The sequence below is a fragment of the Buteo buteo genome, chromosome 21, assembly GCF_964188355.1.
Source record: "Buteo buteo chromosome 21, bButBut1.hap1.1, whole genome shotgun sequence".
NCBI classification, from domain to species: domain Eukaryota; kingdom Metazoa; phylum Chordata; class Aves; order Accipitriformes; family Accipitridae; genus Buteo; species Buteo buteo.
In genome coordinates, this window is record NC_134191.1 from 21,734,854 (window position 1) to 21,748,700 (window position 13,847).

Genomic DNA, 13,847 nt, shown 5'->3' on the forward strand with positions numbered 1-13,847 from the left:
TCACTGATTTGCTGTTTGCGTATGTCACCACCTTCCCTTTTCTTTTCTTTTTTTTTTTTTTGCATCGGTGGAGTACAAACCATGCTTTATGTACAAACACAACTTCCAAGGAAATAAAATTCTGTTGAATATTTTGCATTAGGCAGAACTGCAGAATTCAGCTTACTGGTAACATGTTTGTACATGCAATTATTTATTTTATGGCTAACAGGTATGTTGCAAAACCCAGATGTGCATATCTTAGAGTTTCCATGTGTAACTGACTCTAGTGACCAAGGGCTTGTGACTTCTTAGCCAATTACTTTTTGTAATTGGAGAAGAATTTTCCCATTCACCACAAACGAATCAGGTTTTAGTGTTGGGAGAAGTCCCACTTACTGCTGAAATTTGCATGCAAGGTCTTTCACATTAATGCTGTTTTTGAAGATGACACCTAAAGCTGTAACAATTATACATACCACTGATGGACCTGAATTGATCAGACAACCTTATTAACTTATTCTTTTTAATTATATATGGAGGATTTTCTCAGTAGTTTGGCCCGTTACTTGGGATCATTCACTTTAATACTACTTTTTTTATGATCAAAGTGTACTGCTGAATCCCATGGCCCATGCAGGGCTTGATCAAGCATATTAGTTCTCAGAACATTGTTGTTCGTTTTATGAAGTTTCTGGGTTTCGTTCCAAATTCAATATTGCTCTGTGTTAGAATAGGAGCTGAAGAGGTAGTATGTTGGCATTTCCATTTCATATCTTAAGCAGCAGGTATTTTTGCATCCCTTTTCCCTGGGCTAAGGCACACCCTTGATTTCCAATAAAAAGAGTTAATGCTGGGACAGGTGAGATTTTTAGACCCTCAGGTACAGTCTTGTCAGTGCTGATTTTAATACACAGGCCATACGAAAAGGGAAAACTGGTTTTTTAATTAAGAAAAAAACCCCAAACCTTTAAGGGTGTTTTTTAATTGTAAACCCATGGCTTGTTTTCTTTTAGGAGGGAGTTTAATTTACTTTCTGCTTTCGGCTTAGTACCTTTTGAAATTGCCTCACCTTGGTCCCTCTGCTTTCCTTCTTAAAATGATCACGCAGTTTTAAAAGATTTTTATCGGACAATACACCAGCAGGAATTTGAACCATGTTCTGTTGCTTTGGAAACGAGAACTACTGTAACAGAAGTTTGCGTGGCTTCGCATGAACCGTCTACAGGCTGAGGTTTTCTGCCCGCTCGCAGCTTAATTTCAGGGGAGTTGTACGTTCTCAGGCAAACTCGTTACTTTTCCTCTTAGCCTGAGAGGGGACAGTCATTGGGAATTCTGATTCAGTGAAGCTTGCCATGCTGCTGTGGTAGTCTGTTGTAACAGGGAGCGGGGCTGATGATGTGTGGTAGGAGCAGGCAGAGTTTGTGTAGCAACAGCTCTCGCAGCCAATCCGTGGAGATGTTAGATACAGTGGAAGCATTTGTAGCACTTCCTCTGCTTTTATTTTTAATATGCTCTTTCCTCATCCCCCTCCTCCACTGCAGGCGTTAAGGTGACATCCTGAATCTTTCGCCCTGGTTTGTGCAATAGAACTTGGTTAAACCAAGCATTTTTTGTTTAGTCGTTTAGTTGTGACCTATATCTGCCAGGAAGAGGCTCTGTATTTTGTTTTCCTCTGCCTTTCTGTAAACTCTTCTGCAGTGCCAGCTGTACAGTGTAGCTAAGTAAAATGTCTGAATTTCTCTGTACAGAGTTTTAAAGAGGACTTAGGAGACCATGAACAAATTTTATTAGCATTTACTGCAGTTTCTCAACATCCATTTTGATGCACAAGGCTACAGTAAAGGGAGTACTGGAAATCTACCGCATATAGCACAGCGTAACTCATACCATATTGTGGACTGCTGAATCATAAGCGGTTAACGCTGGTATTACTGAGTTTCCTCTGCTGAGATGGAGGGGGTTGGACAGCTAATGCAGATGATACTGGCAAGTAGCCTTGCACTGTAAGGAAAGGGGAGAGGTTAAGAATTAATGCAAGTTAGGAAAGCTGGTACTGTGGAACTGAACTCTGGTCCTACCTTCCAGGTATTTAAGACAGCTGGAGGCACTGGATAATAGAAATACGGAAGAAAGGGATCTCTGAATCTCCTGTCTACTGCTTTGTGGTTTGGAACAGAGGAAAAGCAGTCTTTTACTTCAATTAAATTCTTATGTGCTAGGCAAATTGGTAATGGTTCACCCCTCCTTCCATCTCCAGCCCAATTATCAGATTGGTTTGACAATGGGGTAGCAAGCAGTGTCTTTGCTTTGGTAACAAAGTCCAACCTACAATAACAGCAGTCCAGTTCCAGGGAAGATACACATGGTATCTCTTTAAAAGTCAGGTTCTTAAACACAGAGGCCCTTCGTACTGCTGAGTAACTTGACCTGCTGTTTCTGACAAGTCCCTGAATTTAGCTTTATGGTATGTCATACCCCATAGTCTTGTTTGCATTTGTTTTTAAAATGCTGTCTTACCCAAAGACAAAAACCAGTACCCTGTTGCTCAGCTGTCAGGTTTGGAGGTAGTTGAGGACACTGATCTGTGATCACACAACAGAACATGGTATGTTTGGAAATGAGCAGTCCCCTTTCCAAAGAATAAGCTCACTGAAAGCTCATGTGTGGTGCCTCCAGTGCTTGTCTAAAGAAAGGTAGAGCCTTTACTTTCTGTTTGAATGCTCAGTATTACATCTGTCCATTGGTAACTCCTTTTTTTTGCTTAAGAATGTGGAGTGTCATCAGATAAGTTAGCCCTCTGCTCTTCTGATTTTGTAAAAACAAGTGTGCAAAAGTTCAACTTATGTTTCATTTTCATGAGTAGGATATTTGTGGGGTTTTTCACCTGAATGTCCATGCACGTTGCTTTTGTAAGGCTACGGTTTTATCTGTGGTGTGGCAGTTCTCATAAGGCAAGTTAGGAAATGGGCTATATGCTTAGCACTCAGGGAATGATGCTTGTAAAGAATGCTCTGCATTTTCCCCCTGTGGAAAGGCACAGTGTAGTCCATTTTAAAAGAAGTCATCAAATAGGGAGGTGTAACCACATGTGATACGTATATGCTGCGTAGGGTACAAGGCCACAGAACATGGCTAGAAAGGAAGCTGTTAGAGATGCAGGTGCTATAAACCAGTCAGCAGTCTATTAATTAAAAGTGACATTGATATGAAATAGTTCCCACTTCTGGGTGCCATGTAATAACAACTGTACATGAGCGAGTTAGGCAAATTTGCTGTGGTACATTTTCAATAACATACAGTGAAACTAGCCTCTAAAACTAGCTTTTTAGCCTAGCATCAATATGGAATGCTGTAATATTTCACCAGCGTTTAATTATAGATTTTCCTTTTGGTAGATGTAGTAGGTTCCTGGGTCTGCTCTTCTAACTGGTGTATATTTCATTGACTTCCACATGTATTACTGAGACATGTACACGATTGAAGATGAGACATTTTGCTTTTTTAGGAAGTGCAGCTGGTAGCTGGATCTTCAGAAAAGATCATTGACCAATTAGTCATTCCTTCTATCTATTTGTTCTTGGCGAGATGAGAACTTCTGTCAAGAAACTCAGAACTTTAGTGTAATGGGGGGGGAGAAATGTGACATTGATTCTGTTGTTTTCATTATTGAAAGCAAATAACTGTTCTGCAAATCACCAAAACAAAATTCTGAAAAGGAAGGCGTCGTTTTGCAGGTAAACTATAGTCCATGAGATGTGTGGAGTTAGTGCTCTCCCTGTCTAGTTTCTACTTTCATCTCTTGTGAGGAGATGCCAGACAACTCCATAGTGCCCCAGAGAACAATGCTACGCAGTTTAGACCTGCTTGCTGTTTTGACTATTCCTGTCTTTTGCTAATGATCTACCAAGCAGGTGGAGTAAGCCAGCTGAGGCCTAGACGGCCGCTGCAGAAGAAAGTAAGTAGCACATGAACTGTGCAGATTCTTTCCAACAGAGAAGATCAGGAAGGTCAGGGTATATTCCTTACATCCTGCTCTGGGCTGTCATATGAAGTCATTCTAGCCTGGTAACAACAGTGTCTCAGATGTGTTGGAAAACTGACATTGACGGAGGTAGTCTTACAGGCATCATGGGAATACAAATCGGTAATCCCTTAGTGGTCTAAGGCAATAGCAAAAGAGAGTGGAGACTGGTAAATTAAAGCATTGTACAGCAGCTTTGATATAAGCTTTGGTAGATCAAGCTTTTAACCCATTTGTTCCTGTTAACCTCTTTCTTTCTCTTCCATACTTGATAGTTCAGCAGAATCTGTTTATTTTTTAATTATTTAATTTCTGCCTCTAATCTGTATTTGAATCACTGTAATGAATTTTCACTGTTCAGTTGTTTACCTCAACTAAGGGATGTGAATTCTACCACTGCAGAGCCAGGATAAATTTTGACAAGCTGCAGCAATTGGGTAAGTGGAAGATTGTTAGCCGTCTAAAAATGTCTTGACTGCGTTTCAGTGTCAGCCTTACATATGGTATGTGTTACTGCTGTATGCCATTTTGTTGTCAGGCAAAAATTAGGAGATCATATAACCTCACCTATCTTGTGTCAAAATTTTATGTCTTTGTCTAGTTCCATAAGTGTGTCTTGTAGGATGCTCGTTAAACCATATTTTAATTATGTTAATTAAGAATTACTTTGCCTTCCATGAAGATCACTTACCTTTCCCTTCAATACTGACAAACCTAAGCAGCAGGTAACTACTAATCAGACCTTAATGCAATGGGCTTGCAGACTTTTAAAGCTCAAATGAGATTTTCTGGCTTTTAGGTTTGGGTTGTTTGGGGATTTTGGTTTTTTTTTGGGGGGGGGTGTGTTGCAATTGAAAGATAGAAAATTTTAGTATGCTTACTTCAGGTGAAAGCTGGAGATCGCTCTGTAATCATGATTTCCAAACCTGGTTCTTTAGAGAGAATGCCACATCTTGAGTCACCAATAACTTTTCTTATTCCAAATAAAATTAATTTTTCATTGTATTCAGTAATAAGACAGTTAATGTGGTCTAATAATATAAAGAATTTCCCTATACATCTTACCCCCCCCAAACCATAAAAGGCCTAATTTTTATTTCTGAGCGTCCATTGAGAACACTTATGCCCCACTGCAAAGTGCTGAACACTGAGTGCTTTAGCAAATCAGACCACATGTTCACATGCTGAGATGTTCCAAAGTATATGCAAGTCTTTAAGCACTTGCTTTTGAGCACTTTAGCCTACCTGTTAAGAAAAGAAATAGAATATTGCTCAAAAGAGTCTTTTCTTTATGATGCAAGCTCTGTGCATACACTTTCACATTTGTGGTTTCTGATTTCATGGTTGCAGAGATGGCTAACTAACAGTTAATTGGGTGTAGGGTGTCACTGCATTTTGCGTTCTTCTGGCAGCGCAGCTGAGACAGCTGCCGAGAAACAAATTCAGAGTCAGGTTCTGTTCACCACTCAGCCCCTTCACACTCACAATCACTAGCTTTGCAAAACATGTCAAAAGAGAGCTAAAGGAGTGCTGAGCTAATCAGTACCTAGCGGTAGCTAAAGATTTGGTTAATGAGCCTTTTTTTTTTTTTTTTTACTATTCCAGAAACATAAGCAGACAAGACGAATGACTATACAGCTTTAGATGTTACCTGACTGTTAAAGCATTTTATTCAAGAAATAAAGTTATCTAGTTTAGGTAGCCATGTATCTATCAGGACCCAAATGATTCCTGTCCTTGGGTTTGTCACGTAGAAGATTTTCTGTGTTTTATGTCGGGTTCCTCTTATGCTTGCTTGTGTGGGCTATTCCCTTGGTTCAGATGCCCACATACTGCACAGTACCTGACAACCTAATATAAGTTTCTGCAATCTTCTCCCTGCTGGATTCTCCCCTTGAAGGGATTTTTGCCACTCGTGATGCAGTACCTGTTTTACAGCGGTTTTCACAGATACGATCACTCATACTAGACATCCAATATGCAAGATCTCATTTTAGTTCCCCTGCATGTAGTAGAGGGCTATTTATACTAGCTTGGTTTTGTATGTGACACTTAGAGTAATGGGATATAAAACATTACAGCCTTTGAAATTTCTTTTCTTAGGTTGACTCTCATCTGTGCCTTTAATGCAAGTAACAAACTGCAGTCACGGTGGGGAGGAAGAGCATAGGTAGCAGAGAAGCAATTGATCTGAGTATGTTCCTCACAAGCTTCTCAGATGAATTTATTTTCTCTATGAAATACTAGTCAAAGATGTAGATGTGCAGACTTAGTGCTTTTCTAGCCCATCTTTAGAAAAAGCTTAAATTGGAAGAAAAAATAGCTACAGCCCTTCCAAGGAAGATCTTCTAAGCATAAGCGAAGCTGAATTTGACATGCTGTAGTTTCTTGAAGACAGCTGTGGGGTTTGATTTTTTGCTAGGTTAAAAGCATATGTTTTCTGTTTTAGATTCACATAGATTTTTATCTCCTAGATACCTTCTGCACACACTCCTCTCATCATGTGTGTGATTTGTAATACTTACTTTGCATAAGCAAACTGACTGATAAATTATGATCCATTTCTGTCAATGCAGATAATTGTGGATGCTTGGATGCTGCCATATTCTACAGTTTAACTAGATTCTAAGTATGCATGATATGCGTTTTGTACTGTCAAGAAGAGGAGAGATAGCAAAGCATAAGAAACAAGATGATGTGCAGTCACTGTTTTTAATTCTAAATGGACAAAAATTTGTGGGGTCGACTTGGCTATTAACATTGATTTTTTAAATTTTTTTTTTTTGTTATCAGGTTACAGCTGTTGGAGGCAGTGGCAAAAATGTGTTGTCAAAAGGAATAGCCTCATTTATCTTTGACAAAAGATAGTCTTGATACTGTGAAGGTAATGGTAGGTAGTGAAAACAGAGCTGAATTGTTAGGTTGCTCAACCTGTTGGTACCTACCAAATGTGTCAGTGTTTTAAAAAAAAAAAAAAGCCCCTAGACAAAAGACTCCCTAGTTTCTGTAGGCTAACAAGTGTGTGTTTGTTTACATAACCTTATTTGAGCTCTGGGGGATAAAGTACTTTTTAAAAAAAGTTTCTTCTATATTGGAGTAGTGCTTTAAACTTAAATTTAAAGACAATAGTTTTTATATTGTAGAAGAGATGTAATAAAAATAACTTGTAATGAAACAATGTCTAAAGCTCCTAAATTAGTTAGAACTGTAATTTAGCAACAACAGCAGCAAAACCTTATATATGATTATTTCCAACCTCCCAGACCACAGCCTGGAAAAGACGAACTGTATGACCCACTACATACAGCACCAGCGGAACAGCAGCTCACCTTCCTGACAGGGTGGCAGCCCCGTTGCCACTTCTGTATTTGTGCTACTAGGCTCAGTCAGAAGGCGGGTGGGATTTTCTGTTTAAGTCCAGGCCCATATAGTAGGTAAAATGACTCATTCCTGAAAAGTCCAGTGTTGGTTTGGTGGAATGTTTTAAAGGTCTACTTTATTTTCTTGTTCTAGTAGATAATTAACTGAAACTGTTAACACAGTTTTTAAGGAGTTGGTTTCTTTATCCAATTCCTGAAATGATGATCACTGTATTTGCTCACATCTTGCTAAACCTCTCAACTGTGGTGAATCTATTGTAGGGATCTTTCAGGCATGCCGTTCTTGTTTGTAAACATTTGTAACCTGGAGAACAACTGAACTGCTGCTGTCAGGTAGCATTTTATGTATCTTGCAGTTGAATTGACAGATACTTTGGAAATGTTTTTATTTTAGATTTTGTAATTTTATTATTTTGGAGAATAATAACATTTTAATTTTATAGATACAAAAATAATTTTGTTGTGATAGAGTCACAATGCAAGACCTTTGCCTTTGGTCTTGGGAGAGAAGCAATGGCCATTTTTTAAAAAGTTTTCCTTTTTATTCTTGGAAAGCAATTTGACTTCTCCCCCACCCATTTTCCTGCCCTTCATAAATAACCTTCCAACTTATAATTAATAGTTACTGTCCCTTGTCATTTCAAAATCTGTCTGTATCTAACACAGGCATGAGTCTGGAATTCTTTTGTTCTGACCTAAGATAAAAGTCTTAGTGCATGACAGTAGGAAATAAATCAAACAGTTGTTAGAGGGCTATTTTTAGGTTCAATAACTGCACCAGGCACTGTTATTTTAAGCTTCTGATTTTTAACAAAACAACATTCAAGGGAAGAACTATCAAATGTGGATGTTGGACACAAAGGTGTTTCAGGTGTGAGGGTGGTTAATGTCTGTCTCCTTTGAGTGCTTCAGCTGGTCATTCGAATGTGCTTCGTGTTTATTCAGAGTTAGTTGCCATTAGTGATTTTCTTCTCTTATTGAGGATTCAGGCATGGGAATGCCACTAATAAAGCAGTGCCTTTACCTAGCATGCCAGGTCTTGCAGTACTGCAATTGTATTCATCTCTGGCTTCTAGTGGCTGCAAACAGGGCAGATCAACACTGTAGCCTTGGCACAGGAGTAATTTTTAAGGATGCAAATAAAAATGAGGCATCTATCTCCTGCAAGCCATCAGTGGACTTTGGTGCTTAGCTGCCCTTCTTGGTTTCTCTTTCTTTTTCTTTCTCCTTTTTTTTTTACTTTTTTCTAATATCTGTTGTTAAGCAAAAAAACCCCAACACCAAAAACCTGTTTATATTAATAGCATTTCATATTGTTTAGGTCTAGAAAGTAATTATTAGGATTATCTGATCCATCCTCTGCAATCTTAGGTCCCTGATTTCTAGCTTATTCTGCTGCTTTTTTTTTTTTTAATTATCAGATCAGAAAGTGAAAATTTTCTTGTACAAGCAGAGAAGGCACCAGCCTTGGCCTCTGAAAAGATGGTGTGAAGTTTGCCATTTCATTCATTTATCACAGGTACTGTAACTATTTCATACCAGACCTCCCCTTGTTTAAGTTTGGTTTGGTATGAGCTTATTATAAAGACAGGACCCTGAGTCAATTTACTGATTTTCCTACCACCCTAGGTCAGGGTAACAAGCCACTGATAATAGCCTCAGTGACTGACAACAAAATGAGCAAATACTGAAAATGAGCAGATATTTTTGTACGAGCAGGTTGTCGGCCTTCTTACTGAAGTAGCAACCTGAGACAAGAAGGGTTATTCTAGCTGTTTGTTTCACAAATAAATGGATTAAATTTTGATCAGCTGAACCCAATGACTGCTGGCATTTAAGAGGCATTGACATTCAGAACTCATTGAAAATATTTAGAGAGGGTAATCCCTCCTACACAGGTAGATACAAATACTGTCATACTACATTTCAGAGTCCAAGTTCTCTTCTGCGGTATGTGAAAGCTTTAACATGTCCTATAAAGCCTTCGGCTGAAATGTTCATTAGCCACTTATTCCAGATGCTTTCAAGGATTCTGTAGAATACCAGTTGTTCCAGAGCTGGCTCTCTGAACACAGCAAACAGCCATCATTCCCCTGAAATTGTACCTAAAGCCATATTTCAGATGGTAAAATACAGTACTTGTTGAAATGTTGACTTTTGTTCTGCTGATAAAAGGTAAGATACCCAAATTAAATATCTAACGGTTGCTAGTGATGTCTCGTTTCAGCTGAATTAGGTTATTGGGGAAATCTTCAGTCATATCCTCTTCTGCACTGCACTTTCTTACTTGTTCTTTTACCTGCATATAAACAGTAGAAACGAACTAAGCTGAAGACTTGCCAATGCTAAAAGTAGTACGTGCTCCTTTGCGTTGCTTGTGCTAGGCCTAGTGCTCCTCCGAGCACATGATCAGCAAGCCAGTCCCAATCTCCTCATCCAGCAGCAGATGTCTTTTTGGTTAATTCTTGTTCTGTGACAATTGATTTGGGTCGTGTTGTAGTCAGGTGCCACAGTCAACTCAAGAGATGGAGGAGGAGTGTGTGGCTGGGAAAGGGAGGGGATTAAGACAGAAGTGGGAGAGGAGAGAAAGAAGTTTGCAGTTTTAGAACTTAACAGAAAGCTTCCAGATATTTACAAGTGTTTCTTGCTCATATTTGTCGTACTATAAACCTGGAGTAGTATGCAAGTAGAAAGAGCTGTGCAAAATTATCAACAGTCCTCTGGCATCTTCCCTGCCTCCTGCCCTGAGGCCCCCCACCGCTGTGTGAGAGCAGATTTGCTTTGTAGTGTTCCCTGAAGGGCAGTAAGCTGACCCTGCATCCTCGTACTTACTCAGAAGCAACTTCTTGTGGAGTTGCACAGTGTTACTACTGAGAGAACTAGGGTTTTGACATAGAACGTCTTTAAAGACATGTATCTGTGTACAGTGTGACTGTGTTCTTTAGTGATATTCCAAGAATTTTCAATTCACTTTGTCACATCATCTTTGTGGTATGTCGTGTATTTTTCTTTCAAATATTTAGAAATCTACATCAAGTCATTTGTATTAGGAAGTTTACAGTTAAGAAACTGGTAGGTTAAGTGTTCCAAGGTGTGATAGTGAGTTTGTTTTGATTACCTGCCTTTACCTGACTGTCCTAGAATGGATTCTGATCTTTGCAGTTTGCTTTGCTCTCATCATTTATATATCTTTGAATGTGCATTTTGGTAATACTTGGGTTGCCAGTAAGTTCTATGACATTGCAGTGTTTAAAAGTTAAATGTGTGTGTAAAATACTTTTTTTAACGATGATTACTGAAGTATATGACAATAGAAGTTTGGTTTATATGTTAAGCTTGTAAGAGGAAATGCTTTTAGTTAACACATAGTTGGACAAAATAGAAACCAGCAAATTCTGTCCTTTAGCTGGAGAGAAAATGGCAAGAAACTACACACACGTGCACACATCTGAAATTTAGGAACTACTCTGGTGTGCTAAATCAGTGTTCTTTATTCAGAAGAGTAACTTGGCTTACATAATTAGAAATTGATTGAAGTGCTGCATCTTGGAAACTTCACCTCTAATGTTACTAAATTCATGTTCTTGTTAGGAGAGAGTGTGGACTGATTCATGATTCATATACGGTGAATTCACTACTGCCAGGGATATACGTGAGGCTGGAATTCCAGATTATGGAAGAATCCAGACAGTACACGTCCTGCGCGTTACAATCCATAGCAATGGGCCTAGCAGCCTCGCTGCGTTTGTGCTGCGTGGATTCCTCCCTGCTGGCACGAGGAATGCTGAACAGCGCGCTGTGGGTGCAGCTGGGTGGCTCCGTAAGGTCCACGTGAGGTCCACATCATGCACAGCGCAACCAGCGCTGCCCTCAGGCTGGCTGCTCAAAGGCAGTTCATTGCATCTGCAGTATGCTTCCGATTTTAAGCTGACAGCAAAGTAACACCTGAGTTGGCCACAGCTGGGACCCCTCGGCTGTGTTATGCGGTGTTTGTGAGCACAGGTTAGCCATGGAAGCGATAGAGCGGCGCCAGCTGCCTGTCTGCAGTCCCGCGTCCAAGCTGCCAAGGCGATCTCTCTGTGGCGTGGTTAACTCACAGCCTGGATTAGTTGTTGGTGAATAACCGTCGTCTGGAATTTGAACCAGGTCTCTTAAATTATCTCGTTTATATGGTGAAAGGGAAGGGGATTGCATGTCTTCGAACTGTATGGAGCGCATTCATTCCTGATGCATAATGATAAAAATAAACCTTGAAGAATGAGGCAGAATAGATGCTTGCAAACTTCATTGGTTTGGGGGGGCTTTTTTAGGCATTCATCATTACTTCTGCATTATTATTACTATTTTTAGTTAAAATTCAACATTTTGTTTGAATGCAGAGGTATTTGAACAGCTCGGGTAGAATTCACCTTCATTTCTTACCTGCAGAAATGGGTAAATGTGTAGGCCCAAAATATCAACAGAAAAGCACAAAATCTAACACTTTAATCTACTATAGTTCTTTATTTCATTTATGGCCTATCAGTTTTTTGAAACAGGCAGATTAATTACCTTTTGTAACAAGCTCAAATTAATATTTTATGCTTCTTTTTTTAATTAAATTAAACTTTATCCCTGAAAATTGGGATGATTGAGTCAGTGGTTGCTGTGGAAATTTTTATTTGATACATAAAGCTGTAATTGGATGTTTGTTTCCCCCTTGTAGCGTCTCCTAATCCTCTCACCCTTGGTAAGTGCTGCCTTTTGCAAGGCATCCAGAAGGATGATGTGAGTGTCCTATAACCTGCTTCAGGCAAAATGAACTAGATAAGCTTAATAATTTAAATTGGTGATCTGAGCTAACTTGTCTGAATTTTTGCCTGAATGATAAGATAGTGCTTGCATGAAGTATTCTGCTGACTGTGGTGGAGGTGGTAGCACCCTGGCAGAGAGGCAGATGGCAAGCTCAGGTGTTTAATGTTGTCTTCTAGTTCAGCTTAACTTTGTGAAGATACACATCCACTTGCTTTAGTGTTTTCAGGACAAGGACTGTTCTTACATCTCGTTTTACAGAGAATTTATTACCAGGCTTTTATACCTAGCTAAAGCGTGTTTTATAGTAGTCTAACCCAGACTACATTCTTACCAATGTTTGTTTTAACCATTGATTAGCCTCTGTTCATTGGAGGTGAGGGGGTAGGACAGGACATATTTCAGGTTTTGTGAAGAACTGCACTTCTGGGAACATGTAGGTTTTCATTTTGACAATTGGGACGGTAGGAGGTACAATTCAGGAAGTTGATCTGTATCTGAATGTTTTATACTGACTTTAGCTCACCACAAATTGCTAGTCTCTTTCCTCGTCATCATCAGATGAATGTTTTTTCTTTTTTCTTTTTTTCCCTTTAAAGAAGGAGAACTGTACCTGAGTTGCAGTTTTCCATTTGAGGTTTTACAGCACAATGGCAGATTCTTGCCTCTTCTGCCTCAGAAACAAATGAAGCAAGTTCCGGTACTTACCTATTCACTGACTGCACGTCCAGTCCATATATTGGAAAGACACACAAGTTTCATAAAATAGAGATTATGTCTTTTTTAAAAAATCAGCTGATAAAATTAGAAAAACTTACTAGTATCTCCCCATCTCTAACGCCCTCAACCCTTCAAGTCTTAAATAAAAGCAGTGCACTTCAAAGTTAAATAAAAGTGGAGATTAAATACAAGTTGAGTTCAGAGTTTAATTAGGTCTATACCAGTCAGACCATCTCAGGAAGATAGATCAAGCTGGCAAAAAAGGTAGTAAGATGGCCAACTCTAAAGGTGGCCAGAAGAAAGCATAGCCTGTGGAATAAGGACAAGATGGTTTAGGGGAAAAAAAAGTGCATCTTTTAATACAGCATACAGGTATTTGCAAGAAACCATCTACTTTTAAAAGTTATAGCTGAGTTTGAGTTTTGTCATTCCTGCTGAAATGTGTTTGGAGGATTGTGCTGATCTGGGTAAAGGGGAGAGGTTCTAGAGGGTGTATATTCTCAGAGAGAGGCCAAAGTTGGCTTGTAGCAGGGCAATAGGCCTGTTCTCTGCATTGTGTTTGAAAAAAAAAATCAAATCCGACAGGCTTCAATCAAATATGCTGTATTCTAAACACATATATATGAGGAACTGGAAGAAGAACTGTGGTTGTAGAAGCTAATAGGTGTGGAAAAGAACTCTGCAAAGAAGTTCTTTTGGTGTCCTGAACACCAGGGATTAGATTAGGTTTGGGGGAAAGAAGTGTCTACACCTCGCTTTAGGAACCAAGCCTACATCTTTGTGGTGAAGACAGGACAAGGACATTCTGAACCACTTATTTTCACTGCAAGAGGAAGCTATCTGCTTGTAAGGAACCTGATCTATATGGAAGGTTATCCTATCAAGGTTTTCTCCTGCTTCATAACTGTTGAGATAAAAATTCAAAGCATTCTTCTTTGATTGTGTGTATAATC

The 13,847-nt window shown here is 39.3% G+C and overlaps 1 long non-coding RNA gene across 2 annotated transcripts in view; it reads left to right on the forward strand.

Moving 5' to 3' along the window:
• The window catches only part of LOC142042641 (uncharacterized), a 36,682-nt gene that overhangs the window by 6,029 nt on the left and 16,806 nt on the right, over window positions 1-13,847 (forward strand). The window contains exon 1 of one of the 2 annotated variants that reach the window (XR_012653819.1): window positions 7,670-7,716. The exons of the other annotated variant lie outside the window; for it this stretch is intronic. This is a non-coding gene — a long non-coding RNA (uncharacterized LOC142042641). Of the gene's footprint in view, window positions 1-7,669; window positions 7,717-13,847 lie in introns of those variants that run through there. 2 annotated transcript variants of the gene reach the window in all.